This window comes from Heterocephalus glaber, unplaced genomic scaffold, assembly GCF_053883595.1.
Source record: "Heterocephalus glaber isolate CG9 unplaced genomic scaffold, H.glaber_assembly_v1.0 deba00001610, whole genome shotgun sequence".
In the NCBI taxonomy this organism is placed as follows: Eukaryota; Metazoa; Chordata; class Mammalia; order Rodentia; family Bathyergidae; genus Heterocephalus; species Heterocephalus glaber.
In genome coordinates, this window is record NW_028258381.1 from 30,983,841 (window position 1) to 31,001,295 (window position 17,455).

Here is a 17,455-nt window from a genome sequence, read left to right on the forward strand (position 1 = left end):
AAGGTTTCCAGCCTTAATTGTTTTGACTACAGAGTGTAATCCATTGACTATAAGAGTTTGGCTCTGGAATCCTGCCTGTACCATCTATTAGGGGACCATTGTGGGCAGAGTACTTAACATTTCCATTCTTAACATTTTCCATACCTTCAAATTGGAATAATAATAATGTTTCCTATTTTATAAAGTCATACTAAGTATTTCATATACATGTAGTTAATCTATGAAAAGCATGTAGGACTTGGCATACAGATCACACTTGATAAATGTTTATTGTTGATGAAAGTGGTAGTGATGGTGTGATTTCCAATACTTTCCTTATTTGAACATTCCACTTGTTTGCCAATAATCTTCATAAATTATACTCCCAAAACAAGAGGCATAAAAATGTTAATAATTAGGAAAACCCAGAACACAGTAGGATGCTTATCACTGAATAGATATTATTATCTGAAATTGTGCAAAGCATTTGATTTTTCTAAGTCTACAGTTTCCTTATACATAAATGGGAATGGCAAGAACACTCCCATTGTAAAATAATAAATATGTCCAAATCATGGTTCTAAGCACTATATTTTTTAACGCTTTGAATGGTCCTAAAAGCAGTAAACATTGATTTATTTAAGGCGTGAGAGGTACTGAGAGTTGTGGGGTGCAACTGGTTTCCTCTGGGGTGATGCTTTTCTGGTGGACATAGTGTCTGATGTTACCTGGCCACTGAGAAACTCCACACAGGTCTGACCACCACTCTATCTGGCTCTACCACCAGACCTTTTAACAGGAAGAAGAGGAGGAAAGAGTTGCAGAAGCTTTGGAAGGGAAGAGAAGGAGGAAGAGGCAAAGGTAGTGAAAGAGAAATGAGGAACATACCATGTGGGTGAGTGGTTGAGGGAGCCATCCACATTGGAAAGGGCATCTCTTCCTTCATCCATGTCCACCTTTGCAAAAGCCAATGATCAATCATAAAGATTTCTATAAAAAGAAAAAAAATCCTACAAAATTCACACTGTCACTTGCTAGCAGAGAAGCAATGGTGTGGAGAACAAAGAACAAATACTATATTCACATTTTCATGCTACCCATCATTAAACCTCTCCATTTGAATACAACATTCATCTGAGCCTCTGCCAAATGTACCCTTAATTCACTGGACTAGAATCTTCTTGTTGGTTTGCGTCTAGATTTCCCCTCAAAGCCTCATGCGGTCGGTCATAGGTGGGGCTTTTTCAGAGGTGGATTTATCCAGAGTGTGTGATGCTGGGATTGATTCATGGTGCAATGCTAGAACCAAGGACACTAGGATTAAGCGTGTGAGTGCTACCTGTCCTAAGTAGCTTGGATAAAATATAATGGATAGAAAGAGGTGTGGTCATCCCTTGCTTGCTTTGCTACCTTCTGCCTGCCATGATCTTTTTCTCCTCTACGATGCCTATCTGGCATGCCAACCTGCCTTGGAGCCAGCCAATTATGGACTAAAACTTCTAAAACTTGTGAACTAAATAAACCTTTCCCCTTTTAACTTTGGGTGTTGGGTATTTTGTTTCAACAATGAGAGAAAAGTAAGTAACATACTTCTATGGATTCTTTTTGCCATTGATTTGTAAATTTTTTAGCACTGCCAGAAAAAGAAACTTTCTGAGAGTTGAAAGAAACTTTGAGAAGAAAGTAGATATCCCTATTTCCTCCTGGTACTTACAGAAATCTGAAGAGTTAAAAAACCTTCTCTCCACTAGGACAATTTAATCTCAACTTTAACCTCCTGGCTGAATCTGGATAAACGCTTTTGCAAGCATTTCAACGTTCCAAGTTTCCTAATAAGCTCAAGTCCTCAGGTGCTCTGGATTTCTTAAATTTGCCACCCCAAAGCAGTGATTCTCAACTTATAATCAGATTAGCACCATCTCCCCTCTTCTTTGTATCCCCTAGAATGCCTAGCCACAGAGTGTGGGATTAGATGCTACCAAGAGTAAGAAGTAACACATTGGTCACAGTGGTGGAATTGAAGTGAAGATATTATTTTTCCTGTGTTAACAACATGCAAGGCAGAGAGATTCAAGAGAAGTAAGGCTGCCAATGAGTTTCAGGCTTCTTCCAAACCACACTGCACACATAAGCAGCTGCAGTGTTTACTGGTAGCTTCCAGAGGTCTCTGTATGTACTGATTTCAGGAGCAGGAGCTACAGCCTTCCCTGATCTTCACTCTCTCTGCCTTTCCACTGCTTCCACACCCTCTGAAGCCCTATATTAGATCCCTTCCTGTGTGAAACATCTGGAGCAGTTTCATTTTCTCTGGACCCATGGAGGATGCATTGATGCTGGGCACACTGCAGAACTGCCTGGGTAGCTGCTGCCTGTGCATGATTCTCACCTCTGGGAATGGGACCTCAGCATCCACATTTCTAACATGGATTTGGTCTCAAACTTGAGTTCCCAGCCTTGTACTTTGGTCGCTTTTTTGTCACACCTTCATCTCATACTCACTCCAATATGTTTTCCCAAACAGACTGGGAATAGGAGGAGAGGTCGGGACAAGTAATTTCCAATGTAAGAACCTTGGGTTGGTGATGTATCTTGCTGAGGACAATGAATGCAAGCCAGAATCTACCTTCTGTATCACACTGTCCAGGTTTCCTTTCTTTGCTGAGCTAATACAAATAAAATTATGAACGCATACAGAATACATTCTATAAGATGTATTTATATAAGTAATTAAATTACTTTTTCAGTGATGTCAGTTTCTGAGGTCTGTGTGGTGAGCAAAGCAACATTCTGAATACAGTTCTCCACTGGTGTCTGCAGGAGCTTAGATCCCAGACACCCAAGCATATCAAAATCTGTGGATGTTCATATCTTTTATAAAATATTATACTATGTTCATATAACATACACATCTCCCATATAAGTTGAATCATTTATAGATGATTTACAATACCTATGACAATGTAAATGCTATATAAATAGCTGTTATACTGTACACTTTAAGGAATAATGATAAGGAAAAAGTCAATTCAAAACAAAAGTTCAAAACTATTTTTTCTGAAATTCCCAATCCTTAATTAAATCCAAGGATATAACACCTGGGGTTATGAATGGCCAATTGTATTATTTTCTATGGAAATATACCTCTCAAATACAAAAACCACTGAAGTCAAAGAAAATTTTAGAACTTGTCGTATCCCCAACTTCTGGACTGCTGATCTGAAATTGGTAAAGATTCCTAAAGTTACAGATTGAGGCCTTTTACTGTGTTCAGATCTTTAACAGAATGTTCCAAATTTAACATTTCTTCAATTGCTTAAGGTACCAAATATCTAAATAATATCAAAGTAATAGCAAACTATACATCTTTCTATTCTTTATTTAATATTATCAGAGTGGTCATTCCCACCAGGTATTGAGCTTATCACTGAGAATATAATGATAACTCAGGTAAGAAATTTGTAGTACAATGTGGGAAGTGCAGAGTTCAGTTCATAATAGAAAGTACCTTAAAATGCTGAATATCTTTTTTAACTTTTAACAGTCCTGGGGATTGAACCCAGGGCCTTGTGCAGGTTAGACACATGCTCTACTAGTGGCACATCACTAGCCAATAACATCTTATTAAAATTTATGAATGAATTAGAAACAAATACAAAGTATGAGAAAAAAATAATTTTATAGAGCATAAATCCGGAAAGTTAATTTGGTAACTGAATACTGACAGCAATAGCTGCCCTGTGGCTATTTAGTAACATTGGGGACCTTGACATTTCATGCTAACAGTTCCGTGTGCACACAACACAGCATACCAAGCCATGTCCCATATAGGTGTAGATCAGATCAGACTCAACCACACGAAGCCAGCACAAAGAAAAGGAACTTGGAGAAATCCCGCCCCAGAGAAAGACATGGTATTTGCTTTAGCTTTTGGTAAAAGAGAAATAAATTCTCCCCAAACAATGCATATTTATAATGTAGCCCCTTACTGTTTAGAGAAAAGAATCATTATCAGTGGGCCTTTAAAATTCCATACTGAAAATTTACCTTCACATGGCCCCAGGTATCTAGATATCTGACAAAAGTTACCTGGCAGAAGAAAATACCAATGCAAATGTGAATATATAAAGAAATAAAAGGGTATATTTAATATAAATGATTTTTAAATGACCAGGCATTTTGAAAAATTACCAAAATGTTACTTTTGGAAAATTGTACTTTTGAAATTGAAAAACATACCAATAGAATGAGAACCTCAAAGGACATGTTAGACAAAGAAAGTACAATTTGGTGGACTGTATAATAGAGATGAAAAGATTGCTCAGAAAGCAAAATAGAAGCAAACACACAGTACAAGTTTCTTAGCACTTACACATGCTGTGTTTTCTCCTATAATTCTCACAGCACTCCTACCGAGCAGACACTGTTGTTTCACCATTTTATTTAAAATGGTCATGGGCACAGATAGGTTAAGTAACTTGCTCCAAGTCATGCAGCTGTGAAGAGAAAGAGCTAGACTTTCCACCCAGAGCTTGGCTTCAGTTTTGCCTCTTAACAACAATGCTATGCTCCTGTCAAGAAAATGGAAATCATAAAAGGGAAGCCAGGTGGAGGTTAAATTTGCTAGAAAAACATGATAGAGAGAGAGAAAACTAAGACAATTTCTTTGAGAAACGATGGCTGAGAATTTTCCAGTATTGATGAAAAGCATCAATCATCAGATTCAGTAAGGTCAAAAATGCTCCAAGCAGAATGAATAAAAAGAGATCACACCCAGACACAGCAGAGTGAAACTGCAGAATCCTAAAGAAAAAGCAATACTGATCATAAAGGCAGCTCGTTAGCAATCCCTACAAAGAAAATCTTTGTCAGACAGAAGTGGCTTCTTTATAAGCAGTGTGGAGGCCAGGAGACAACTGGCTATTATCTTAGAGATAATGAGTAAGAATAACCATCCACCTATAATGGGTACCCAGCAGGGCTGTCTTTCAAGAATGTGAGCAAAGACTGTTATGCAAGCAAAACCTGGAGAAGAAAAATACTAGGCTGCTCTTACTGAAGGAATATACAGACAATACATTTGATGGACAAGGAAAGTTATCAAATAAGTTATAAAGGAAAAACTATTACTCAAAGAACTACAAGTATATGGGTAAATCTAAACAGATTTTGCATAAATAAGCAACAATACCATCTAATTTAAAGGGTTAAAATATAAGAGAATACTAAAATACTGGACAATTATGTTGTGGAGCTTGGGAGGGAGTTTTTTGTGTTTTTGTTTTTGTTTTTATCAGTGGTCCTAAGATCTGTACATTGTTCAGAGAGAAAGACAGTTCAACTTCCACATCCTTAAATTAATGTGGAAATTCATATTTATTTGGTAGAACTAAAGGACTAACAATAGAGCATATTTCTTCTTATCTAGCAAAAGCAAAAAAAATGAAGAAACAAGATCAGTTCATTCAAAAGAAAAGAAAATGAAGGAAAGAAAAAAGGAAGGAGTAAGAGAAGAAGGGAAGAAGCAGCAGGAAGGAAAAGGGAGAAATTAAACCTACAAAAATGTACTCAGAAAGCCAAAATTAAAAGGTAGAAATGAACTCACAGTTTATTAATAAGTAATTTGTGAGCCAAATTCTTTTTTATAAAAAGTATTCGACTTTGTTTAAAACCCAATTTGAAGTTCATTATTTAAAAGCATCATAAATAAAAAGGCCTAGAAAGTTTAAAAGGAAAAGATACATTAAAAACTATACGTGGCAAATGCTAACAAAAAAAATACAGAAAAAAGAAAGAAATCAGCATATTTCTATTGTCTGTACAAAATAGACCTTAAAGAACAGAAGACAATTGCTGTAATAGGAACAGGTAAGGCTTGTTGTGAGGAAGATGAGGGATATGGCAAATTCTTCTCAGAAAGGCCAGGGGAATAACTGAAAGAAGTTTCAGGAAAAAAAGGAAAACAATGAACATTTGACTAATGTTCCCTGAACTCCTGCCTATTCCTGGCCCTAACCTAAGGGACTTATTTGCATTTTGATCATTATGACAGCTCTGCAATATGAATTACTGCCTCCAGGTTAAATACTTTGTCTAAAGACTCATAGATGTCTACATTTGGAAAGTATTTATTCTTAAAAAAGCTATTTAACATTTATCTAAAATTCAAATTTCACAGGAAGTCCTTTATTTTTATTTTCTAAGTCTCTCAACTCTAGATAGGGAGTGAAATAAATAAGACAGAGCTGAGCTGAGATATAATGGTGCTTCTCAAAGCTCTCCCTTTGGTTCATGGCACAAGTCTCTCTTCCATCCCTCTCCCAACAACATAGGAAAAATATTCATAAATTCTCTTCTTCCATATTCCGTTTGCAGCACTTGGGAGCCTAGATTTTCCTGGCTAGCTCACAATATATCATGATATTCATTACCACAAAGAGTGCAAATGGGGCTCACAGGAGTATATTCTGTACCACAGTGCCCCATGTTGTATGCATCTAGGTTTGCTTTGCATCATAAGTCAAAGGCACAAATCCTAACTAGCTGGAAAAATGATGCTCAGGCTGAGATTAATCAGAGATTTCCCAGGAGAGATGAGTTCAAAGCTAAGCTTGGTGGTAAAAGCATATGTTGGATTCTTCTAATAGAAAAGAGAGATACTGCCCAAAGCTAAATAAAAGACTGGAAGATTTGATGATGTAGTTTCAAATCCCATCTTATATACATAATACACCTCTGGGACTGTTGGGGATACTTCTGTATCTATCCATAGAAAATGTAGGAGCTGGGCTTACAGTAAAAATTAATCCATAAAGTATAAGACTGGAAGATTATTTTAATTAAATTGCTTGAAAATATCACGTGTAATATTCAACTATAAGTTATAAAGATGCACATGTTCCAGTTACCTATATATATTGGTATTTATTTTCCACACCTGAAGGTAAATAGATTCTAATTGAAAATTCTTCTTGACAGGGCAATGGCATTGCATGTGGTCAGAGAGGTTCAGAGCAACACCTTGGATATGTCCCACATTTTCTTTCTACCCTCATGCCATGGGGAAGGCTGCCTGTCTTCAGTTGGGACATTATGCTATCCTCGTGAAAGAGGAAACTATAAGAAGTAAGTTGTGAAGCTAGACATGCATTATTCCTCCGGTGTTCTGGCACTGAATTCCAATTTCCATATTCACTCACTCATCTTAATTTTTCAAAAAGTTGACACGTAACAAAATACACTCTGCACTAAAGTTACTCTGCTCATGCCATTGTACTTTGATAGCCTTCCCAAGGATCCTCTCAAGCCAAAAACCATCCATCAATTCAATAATTTATTAAAAATCAGGCATAGGGAGTAGTAGAAAAGACTGGTTTGACTCACAATATCTGGGTACCTGAGGAGAAGTTGTGCAACCTCTCATAGCTTCAGTTAAGCTGACATGATGGATTCTTTAAGGAATAATGAAAGAAAAGGCCAGGCACAGTGCCTGACACTCTGAAACACAGAAAACCACTAGAATGGGCCTCTGGCCTCTTAAGCTCAGCTGTCACTGTACAGGATGGCAGAAGCAAATGGCTTGAGGGACCATCCTGATTGCCTGTCAAGCTTGAGAATAGCATTTTATTAAAAACAAATAAATAGGCCCATAAACAAAGTCTATAAAACATATTTATACACTCTGATTGTTTATATTTATGATGTACATATATTTAATTATTCAAACCATCCTTAACTGTCTAAAATATCTTTTTAATCCATATTGATTTGGGATTTCTGGTTACTTAAAATCTGGAACAAGAGTTTGCAAAGTAGAGCCCAAAGGTCAAATCCCATCTGCAACCTGATTTTACAAATAAAATTTTATTGGAACAAAGTCCATTTGATCTATGGCTGCTTTCTTGCTCCATTAGAAACTGTATAGGACAGATTATATGTATGTGGAATATAGATATGGAAGGGAAGAAAGTGTCACAGAGACAGAGAAATAAAGAGATACAGTGAAAGACACATGCACACAAGATGGGGACTGTATGGTCCACAAAGACAAAAAATATTTTCTTTCAATTCTTTAGCAAAAAAAAATCAATCCTTGATTTTAGATCAAAGTCTTTTTCTGTTGTAAGTAAAGTAGAAGGTGATCCATTTCCAGTGAAGGGTGGGAATTCATCTAGAAGCTATTGTGAAGAATCAGCTACATCTGGCTTCAAACGCTACTTTATTTAGATTATATACCTGCAAGATTGTTGGGAAAATAAAAGCTTACCTTGTTGGGCACAGTAAGTGCTCAATAAATGTTCAGTCTCTCAACAATTTAAATGAATATCTATTTTTTGCCTGCATCTGCTTCAGTTCAGATATGATAAAAAGAAAAGGCAAAACCCTTAGGTAAGATCACTCTAAGGCTGTGATAACACGAGATCAAACAAAGCCAATTGCATCATTTTGTCCAAGCATGGACAAAAACAAGGTTGCTGGGCCATCCTTTAGATACCAAATTCCCCCTTTCTTGGTTTAAATTAGTGATTGCTATTTCTTTACTCACTCATAAAAGTGTCTCTGCTTTCTGACAGCATCCAATACAGAGTGAACACTTACCTTAGTGACTAACCAAACCCCCAATCCTGCAGTAGATTGTTTGTAGCACCCTATAACTGAGATGCTCATGATTCCCAACAATGTGAGTCCTCCCTCCTCGAAATAAGTAATTAATCCCACCTGTTCAAACACTGCTGTCTTCTACTGAATGTTACTGATGGATAGAAGGGTGAGTGGTTGATAGTTTCAGTTTTATTGTACTTGTGGGTGTTAAAATAACTAATAACAGTACAATGCTGGTAGGAGGGAAGAAAAGTACTCATTAATGAATAATACTGTGTCCTAGACATTTTTCATATTGTATACTTTTTTCTTGCCTCAATGATAATAAATACATTTCCTTATTTATTTAGATGTTTAAGCTTATCCACTAACTTTTTACAAGCTGGTGAACACTGACAAATTATCTCTCCCACAGAAGTATAGCCACACATACCCAGATTTTATTTAGCATAAGAACTAACACTAGGTTAAATTGAACTAACATTAATACATATTGCCATTATATCAATTACATAATAAAACAAATGATTGAGCATCCAAATACTAAGTTACACAGTTCAAGAGCTATACAAAATATTAGATGCCTGTTCAATTTACTAGGAGAACCCACTTCTTCTTTCTTTTTGTTTTTATTGTGAAAGGTTGAGAAGATAAGGGAAAAAATCAAGCTTCACACAAAAATAATTTGGTAAACAACTACATGTAACTATGGAGAAATTACAAAAATATCAGCAACATAATTAAGAATTGTTTTAGCTGCAGTAGCAAAGCATTTGTATGTTTTAAAAAATATTTACTGAAGAGTATATCCTATATATTCTGCACAAAACAAAGTAACATTTTACAAAAAAAATTAACAGCCTAGCTCATTCTTTTTTATCCCCTGTTCCTTTTGATTTTCATAATTCTCATGAGTTAGACATCATGATCACTCTTCCTTACAAAGATGCTGGCTTGATGGAACTCACAATGGCTCAACATCTAGGATTGACAGGTGTATCTGTTTCTTGGAAGTAAACAATAATAGAAAGAATCAACCCTGTCTTCTTATACAGAAAATGTAAGCAAAACAAACTGACTGGCCTGATCTCCCCTGAAACATAGGACTCCTATGTGTATTGCAAAGTGCTGGGCTCTGGGATCGGGATGCAAATGTCATCTTTATGTATGTTTTAGAAGCCTCTCCATTCCTCTTTCTTTTAGACATAAACCCTCATAGAACTGTTAGTGGGATGCTTGGTTGGCACTTAATATACAAGGCGAAGAGTACAGACTAAGAAAGAAACATCCATCTACTCGCTAGCCTTCAGGATTCCCCAAGGAGACTGGCCAAACCACACATACCCACAGGCTCATCACCCCTCCACTGGATCATAATCATGACAAGTCTTTGAATTTGGTACTGATAACAAGTGATTCAGGTGATTCTGATACAAACTTACTTTGAGATTCATTGTCTTACTGTTAGGTGGATAGTTAGACAAAAGAATCAAAAGAATATGCACTGCCAATTATATATAGTTAATCAAAGAAACAAAGACTTCACTATGTATATTTGTAATTATCTAATAGATCTCACACCAAAATTGTCCCTAAACAACTTAATGAATTCTGAAGGTCAGACATTGTTCATAACTGCACCAAATGTTCAGCCAGAACTTAGGGATCATTTCTTCTTCAAAATAGGCAATCACCCCTCAGTACTCCTGGTGGTTACGGCCCAATGATAACAAAAACAAGACCAAAGTACCTTTCAAGATCTATCCATGGTACCCACACTAAAGTAAGATCTAACTTAGATTAAAAAATTTCTCCCTTAAGTTTCTTTTGAAGATATTTTATATGATTAAATGCTCAGAGACAATAGTTCACTTCAGAGAAAGTACTGACCACCTGCAGAGAACAAAAAAAGGGCATTTTGCCACAAGTAAGACATAAACATTCCAAGATAACTTCTAAGAGGAAATATCTGTAGACATCAACACTATAGAAACCGAGCAGTGATAACCACTGTAGTTCCCTAAGCTTGGGAGTTACTGTCATATGTATAAGAAGAATTCCAAACTGCCATTCATCTCGGCTCTTTCCCACCCTGTCTCTTTTGTTTTGCACTAACTTTTCTTTGCAATATATTCTGCAATGATTTTCACAGTGCTTTCCTATGTCCTGGCTGAATTCTTTTCATTAAGAACTCAGGACCGAGGAACTCTCCTGGTAGCTTGCTAACATTACTGTGTCAGACAGTCACATTCCTTGTGGTTTGTCCACATTTTATCCACACATCAAGACTCAGAGTCTCAGCCTTCTTTTTTCCTGTCTTTACTGACTTCCTTCACAGTACTCGGGGTCTGTCCTTGGCTACTCATGCCTGGAAACTGGAGACTCCAGAATCCATTCTCCTGATGTGCAGCACTAGCTAGGAACCTTGTGCTTTCATCTCATTTGCAATATAAAGGAAAACTGATGTCAAACCTGGCCAGGGACAAAGCTATCCTGTTATAATCCAACTCACTTGTCCTCATGGAAAGCAATTTGCATTCTTGGTAAAAAGTTTAAATTTATGGCTTTCAGAAATCTTAATGATATTAAGGTCTATTCTAGACAACTAGCTTACAAAGCTAGCTACACATTCAGCCACTTGGCTAATGATATTTACTGGATGTTTTTCATATTTACACTCTTAAAGTTATACTAATAAACATTAGTCTCACAAAGATTATCCAAACACTCTTTTTCTGTAAATGTCTTTGCCAAGGGCAAAGATTTGAAATGGTTCATTTTAGGTTCTTTTCCCATGAAGAAAATTTGACACTAAACATGAAATTTCGTTTAATTAAAATTTTTGGTGGGGGGGGGAGTAGTGATTATACCTACATTTTCTTTAAAAATTATAAAGCATTTAGCAATGCACAGTTTTCATAACAATGCATGACCTATACATTTGTTTTACGTGTATAAATCGTGTCCTTCCAGTAAGATTATAATCCTGTGGAATGCATGGACTACAAAATTTTTGAATATGTTTATTTATCCATCTATACATTTATCTACATAACTTCACCTTAAAAATGAAGTAGATATAATAATCCCTGTTTTACTATTAAACTTCCTTTTTCCTGAAAACTCAAAGGAAACTAGATACATTTGTGTCAGATTTGCTTTATGGGTAGAGAATCTAAATAAGCCAATTCCACAACTTCTCTTGATAGAGATGTTTAAAGGATAGATTATGTGTACATGGAATATAAATTTGAAAAAAGGAGAAAGAGAGTCTCAAGGAAATGTGACAATTATTTTAATTTTTTAAAAATTTGTATCTCTCATTTAAATCTATGCTAGGTCATTGTATAAAGACTGTACTCAGGCCTGCAGCCACTACCCCTAGACTGCAAGGAGACAGCCAACAGGTAAGATCTGCAGTAGAATCATCTCTGGGACAAGGCAGGGGGGACGTATCATGTGAGTTCCATTGTGCTGAATAACACAAAGACAAGAACAATTGTATCTGCTCTTATCAGGGGTCTTTGTGCCAGGTCTGATAACTTGCAGCCCCACAAAGGAAAATGAGGTGATTATACTGTAGGCATCCATCGTGACATTATGAAGGACAGAATTTACAATATCTGCCTGCAGAGCAGCAAGTTGGAGAATAGTGGGAGATAGTACATGAAAAGTATCCAGTGGGGTGTTCTCAGACGAGATTCCAATTCTTCCAAACCAGACATGGCTGGAAGACAGGAAATATGGGTCATTTTTTTTCATGTGATTCCAAAAAGACAACCAAGAATTTGTCTTTATACAAAAGCACAAACATTACAAGAACTCACTTATACAGAGGACCTGAGGCAGTCAAGTTCATAGAGACTGAAAATAGAACAGAGAATTCCAGGGACCTGAGGAGCGAGAACACAAAAGTGATTGCTTAATACATGAAGTTTCATTATGAGATGATAAAAACATTCTGGAAATGGATGATGATGGCAGTTCCAAAATAAGGAAAGTACTTAAGCTACTGAACTATATGCAAAAATGTCTGAAATAGTAAATTTTATGTATAAGGCATGATCAAAATACACACTGAATGTTTAAGTCTTAAAAATGTATTACAGTAGAGGACACATTACCATTAATCGCCCTCAGAATCTTCCTCCTCACTATTTCCACTCTTATTTCATCATTCTTGCCTCTTTCTGAAGCAGCTCTGAAGTCCTTCTTTTTTCTTAGTATCTTCAGTTTCACTGTCGTGGCTGCCTCAGTGTCCTGAGCCAATTTAAGATGTGTACCCTTGATGGTCATTTTGACTTTGAGAAACAGCCAGAGCCACGCAGCGCCAGATGCAGTGAATAAGGGGGATGAGGACCCAGCACAATGTTTTTGTGACCCTGCCATTCCATTGGATGGCACTCAGCAGAAGTATTCACTGTATTTTTTATCATACCTCATAAAGACTCTCATGAAAGAGGACTTCCAGAACTGCTTCAGACAGTGGTAAGAACCAAGAGATAAGTGTGTTTGAAGCAAAGGGGAGTATTTTGAGGAAGATTCATAGCAATGGGTCTTTTACTGTGATAAATTAAAACATGCACTGTATTTTTGATCCCACCTCATAATTTACCACAAAAATAATAAAAAAGGGACAAAACAGAACTTTGTCTTTGGTGAGCCTTTTAGTGGTGGAATGGGTGGTGAGTACCATTTGCAATATTGGAGTTCCTTCAGACCTAGGGAAACCATCTTTCTATATAATGGACCTTCATGTCAGAGATGGCTGTGAGGCCACTTGATTTAATAACTGGGGTTTTTATCCAATCCTAACAATACCTATTAATTTAGGGATTGTCAGTGGCTCTTTTCTCACCACAACTATGAAGCGGACTAGTTGCAACAAAGATTGTGCGGCTGCCAAAACCTAAAAGTTTTACAACATGGTCCTTTAAGAAATTTGTAGAAAAAGAAAATAGTCTCAAATATTGGTTAGTTGTGTATAAGAGGGAACAGAAGGACCATTGGCCATTATTTGGAGTAAAGTTTAGCAGCGAGCTGCAGAAGTCATCAGGAGGGAGACAGCACTCAGGATAGGAGTCTGAGTGAGAGGGACAACAGCTACCCATCCTGGATCTGTAGAACCCACAGACATGGCTCATGGAGTTTCTGAAATCCTCAGGGAGGGGCTCAGTTTCCTGTCAGCATTGCAATGAGACCCTAAATGATGAGTTATATTTGAGATATGTACTTGAGGTCCTGTTAATGAAAATTTTGGTCTTTGGACTATATCTAAGAATAATCTCCATCTGAAGGAGACCCAGGATTATGTCCTCAATGTAACCCCTAACCCTGTGAACAAAGGGTGTTGTTTAATACAGAGGACACTCCGCAGACTCTCAGGACAATTCCACCCCAAAGTATTCAGGAAATGCACTGCTATTGGGTCAGGAGCTTCTGGGCCAGGAGCTGGTGGAGGGGGTGGGAGGTGGGGAGGTGACCTGGACTTTTTTTTTTTTTTTTGGTATCAGGGATCGAACTCAGGTCTTTGTGACCTGAACTTTTTTTGAGTAAGGAGGTTGCAGGCATAACATCAGACACATGCAGAATTGTGCAGGATTTTTGTTAACATTTCCTAAAGTTTTTAAACCTTAGAGTTTAAATTGCCCCCCAAGAAGTGAAGGAGCCATAAGCTAGCTACCATAGATGTTTTTGTTTGTTTGTTTGTTTGTTTTTGGTACCGGGGATCAAACTCGGGTCCTTGAGCTTGCAAAGTAGGTGGCGGAACCACTGAGCTAAATCCCCAGCTCCTTTCCTTTTATTTTGTAATGAGATTACTCCTCAAAAGAGAAGAGACATTGCCAGCAACTTTGTAAGACACCTCTCACATAAGAGTCAAATTCAACAAAAATCCCCAGGACCTGCAATCTTCAGTTAACCAAGTATTTTGAAATCACTGTTACATCCAAATTTGAAAAAAGAAGCAATCTTTGAACTTAGCAATTACAATTTTTGGAACATTTAGGGTTCTAAGTTTTCAGTATCTATGCCATATAATCTCATTGTTGATGTCTTTATCTTTTCATTCATTCACATATCTATTTCAAAGATGTTGGGTACTTACTACCCTTAAGCAAATCACATTCGTCCAAGACTCTGCTTTTATATTGCTGGATTTTGATTGCCATGAAAAATACCACTGACTTCCAAACTAAGGTGGGATGATAAGAAAATCTGGCAGATAATGTGGCATAAATTATGAACTAGCTTTGAAAATAATTTGCAAAATAGTATTTTGAAAGATTTGATCAATGAAGTTTTTCCTCAAGGTTACTTGAAAGTCATCACTGATTTGGACATATTCTAATATTTTAAATTTTTTTGATATACTATTTTAACTATAACATGCATATTTCTTATAGTGCTAGCACAGAGGATTTACATAGCACCCATCAACAAATATTTCATAGGTACATTTTAGAAATCACCTAGCCCTGTGTATTTCACCATAATTATATTTGGGACCTCTTTAAAAATCTGATGAAATCTGTGTATATTTCCCCCACTTAAAGCACACACACATATTTACATGTACTCAAACTGTGACTGCTCATATTGAGAAGCTCTGACCTAGTCTATCTTAAATTTTATAGTGATTAAAATCATTCCATATAAGACTGTTGGAAAATAATAGCCCCTAAACTAAATCTGGCTCACTTCTTATTTTGGTTCAGTCTGTGAACTAAGAATGGGTTGTATATTTTTTAAATGGTTGCATTTTAAATAGTAATGTAAGTATGTTTCATCTTTAATTTTACTCTGTACCTTGCAATGCCTGAAATATTTGCTATCTCACCCTTTAGAGAAGCTACCCAAATTCTTGTCTTAAGGTGGTTAGCTAATAGTACCCAAATTATTTATCCAGTTACTAGAAGAGAACTGGCATTCATATCACCTGATTCCTCATCCATGGATCTTCCCATTACTCCTATTGACTGATTAACATATGCACAAATTGATTGATTGATTTAAACTAAACAATGAAAACAAAGTTATAAAACAGGGATTCTTAATAATTTTTCAGATAAATAATTAAACAGTTGTGTAGGAATCTGAAGTTCAGTGAATTCAATGCCTTATCAAAAATCATTGTATAAAGAAATAAGAATGTTCTTAAATTCCTGTTGTGTAGTCACTGACATATTTTTTATTTTGCATTTATTTCATCACCTATATTTTAAGCACACTGATTCCTAGAAATAAGAGATAACAGCTTAGGAGGAATTTCACAAATATTGTTCTTAATTTTTATATGCATTTTAAAAGGCATTTTCAGATTATTCCTGTCATGCAGTACTTTAAAAGTGGAATGGAAAGAATTATAATAACCATTATTTCCTATGTTATTTTCAGTATACTTCTTCAAAGAAGACATCTCCAAGTATACCTTCAGGAAGAGAAGAACAATTCTCTTTTATGGTGGAAGAGCTGTGGTCAGAGTAAATAAGTGTGCTTTTTATAGCAAGGGCATCTGAAACTGAAGCCGACTAACTCAGTGTGCCTGCCTTCTATGTTAGAGTCATTTACCTGCTCAGTCATTTGCGCTTACCTTGAACAGCTGGGTTTCTCAGGGTGAGGTGCAAAGATGGGTTACCTGTCTGACTTCCAAAATGGATTCTTTCAAACCTCAGGTCTTCTATGACACCAGGACTTTCTGTGTGAGTTCATCAAAGCCCTGGAGGGCTCAGCAGACAGAAGGAAGCTGACGAGTTCTAAGTTCCTCCAAGTGTCAACGGATTGTAAAACCTCAAAACCACTACAGCACACTAGCTCTGAACAACCAATCTCTTGAAGAGGAAGTTGCAAAATGACAGCTAGGCGAACTGTTAAGAAATATTTATAAAGCTTTTGCCACTATGCTGAGTCAAATATTTTATTTGAACTAAACATTGCAGCAAATGGGCGGAAGTAGTGATATTATTTTTAAAATGAGAGATAAATTGTGCACTTGTGTATTATTTATGGAGTTATTCTCTTCTGCACTGGTGACCCAGAGTTTCTTTTTTTGTAATTTTGGTGGTTAGCACTTGTGTTAACGTTTGTTTTTGTAATACTTGAAATTGAACCAGCGTCTTTGCACTGAGTGACATTCCCAGCCTCCCCCTCATACACACTTTTTCTTTTGAATTTTGAAATAGGGTTTCTCTAAATCACTAAATTGCCCAGCCTGGGCTAGAACTTTCAATATCTGCCTCAGCCTCCCAATGTGTTGTGATTATAGGCGTGCACTACCAAGCCTGCTTGATTTTTATTCATATATAACAGTGACTCAGATATGACACTATAGTCATCTCACTTAATTAGAATTAAGAGATGATTTAACCTTTGTAAATAGGGAGGACTGGAGGGGTTGAAGGGAGGGCTGGGCAAGGGTGAAAAATAAGAACCAAGAGAGACTATGTAAAGGTGAAAATTTCCAATGATGAATGTCATTATATTGTATACCTAAAATGTACCAATGTTTAGAATGAATAATTGATAATGCAAAGTAGGAAGAAAAGGTCCAAAGGGGTAGGGGTAGTGGGAGGGGCAGGGGAAAGGAAAGAAAGGAAAGGAAAAATGATGAGAAATGGAAATAAAGTCTTTGTAAATAGGGAAGGGTGGAGGGGCTGAAGGGAGGGCTAGGAATGGGGAAAAAATAAGAACCAAGATGCATTATGTAAAGGTACAAGTTTCCAATGAGAAATGTAAATGTGTTGTATACCTACAATGTACCAATAAAAGAATTTAACAACAACAAAACAAAGATATGAAAAAAAGAGATGATTTAACACTAGAGTGTATTAAAATGGCAGAAGAGGGGGGTTCATTTGTCCACAGATCCACTTTTACATTC

General features: G+C 36.6%; 1 protein-coding gene across 2 annotated transcripts in view; it reads right to left on the reverse strand.

Moving 5' to 3' along the window:
• Positions 1–16,394, reverse strand: part of Gpr141 (G protein-coupled receptor 141) — a 61,560-nt gene extending 45,166 nt beyond the window's left edge. Inside the window, exons 1-2 of one of the 2 annotated variants that reach the window (XM_087196407.1) lie at positions 16,169–16,394; positions 868–935 (exon numbers count right to left, since the gene is read on the reverse strand). The gene's annotated coding sequence lies outside the window, so the exon portion shown is untranslated. The remainder of the gene's footprint in view (positions 1–867; positions 936–16,168) is intronic. The other variant, XM_087196408.1, reaches the window with a different exon arrangement.
• Positions 16,395–17,455: the final 1,061 nt, after the last annotated feature.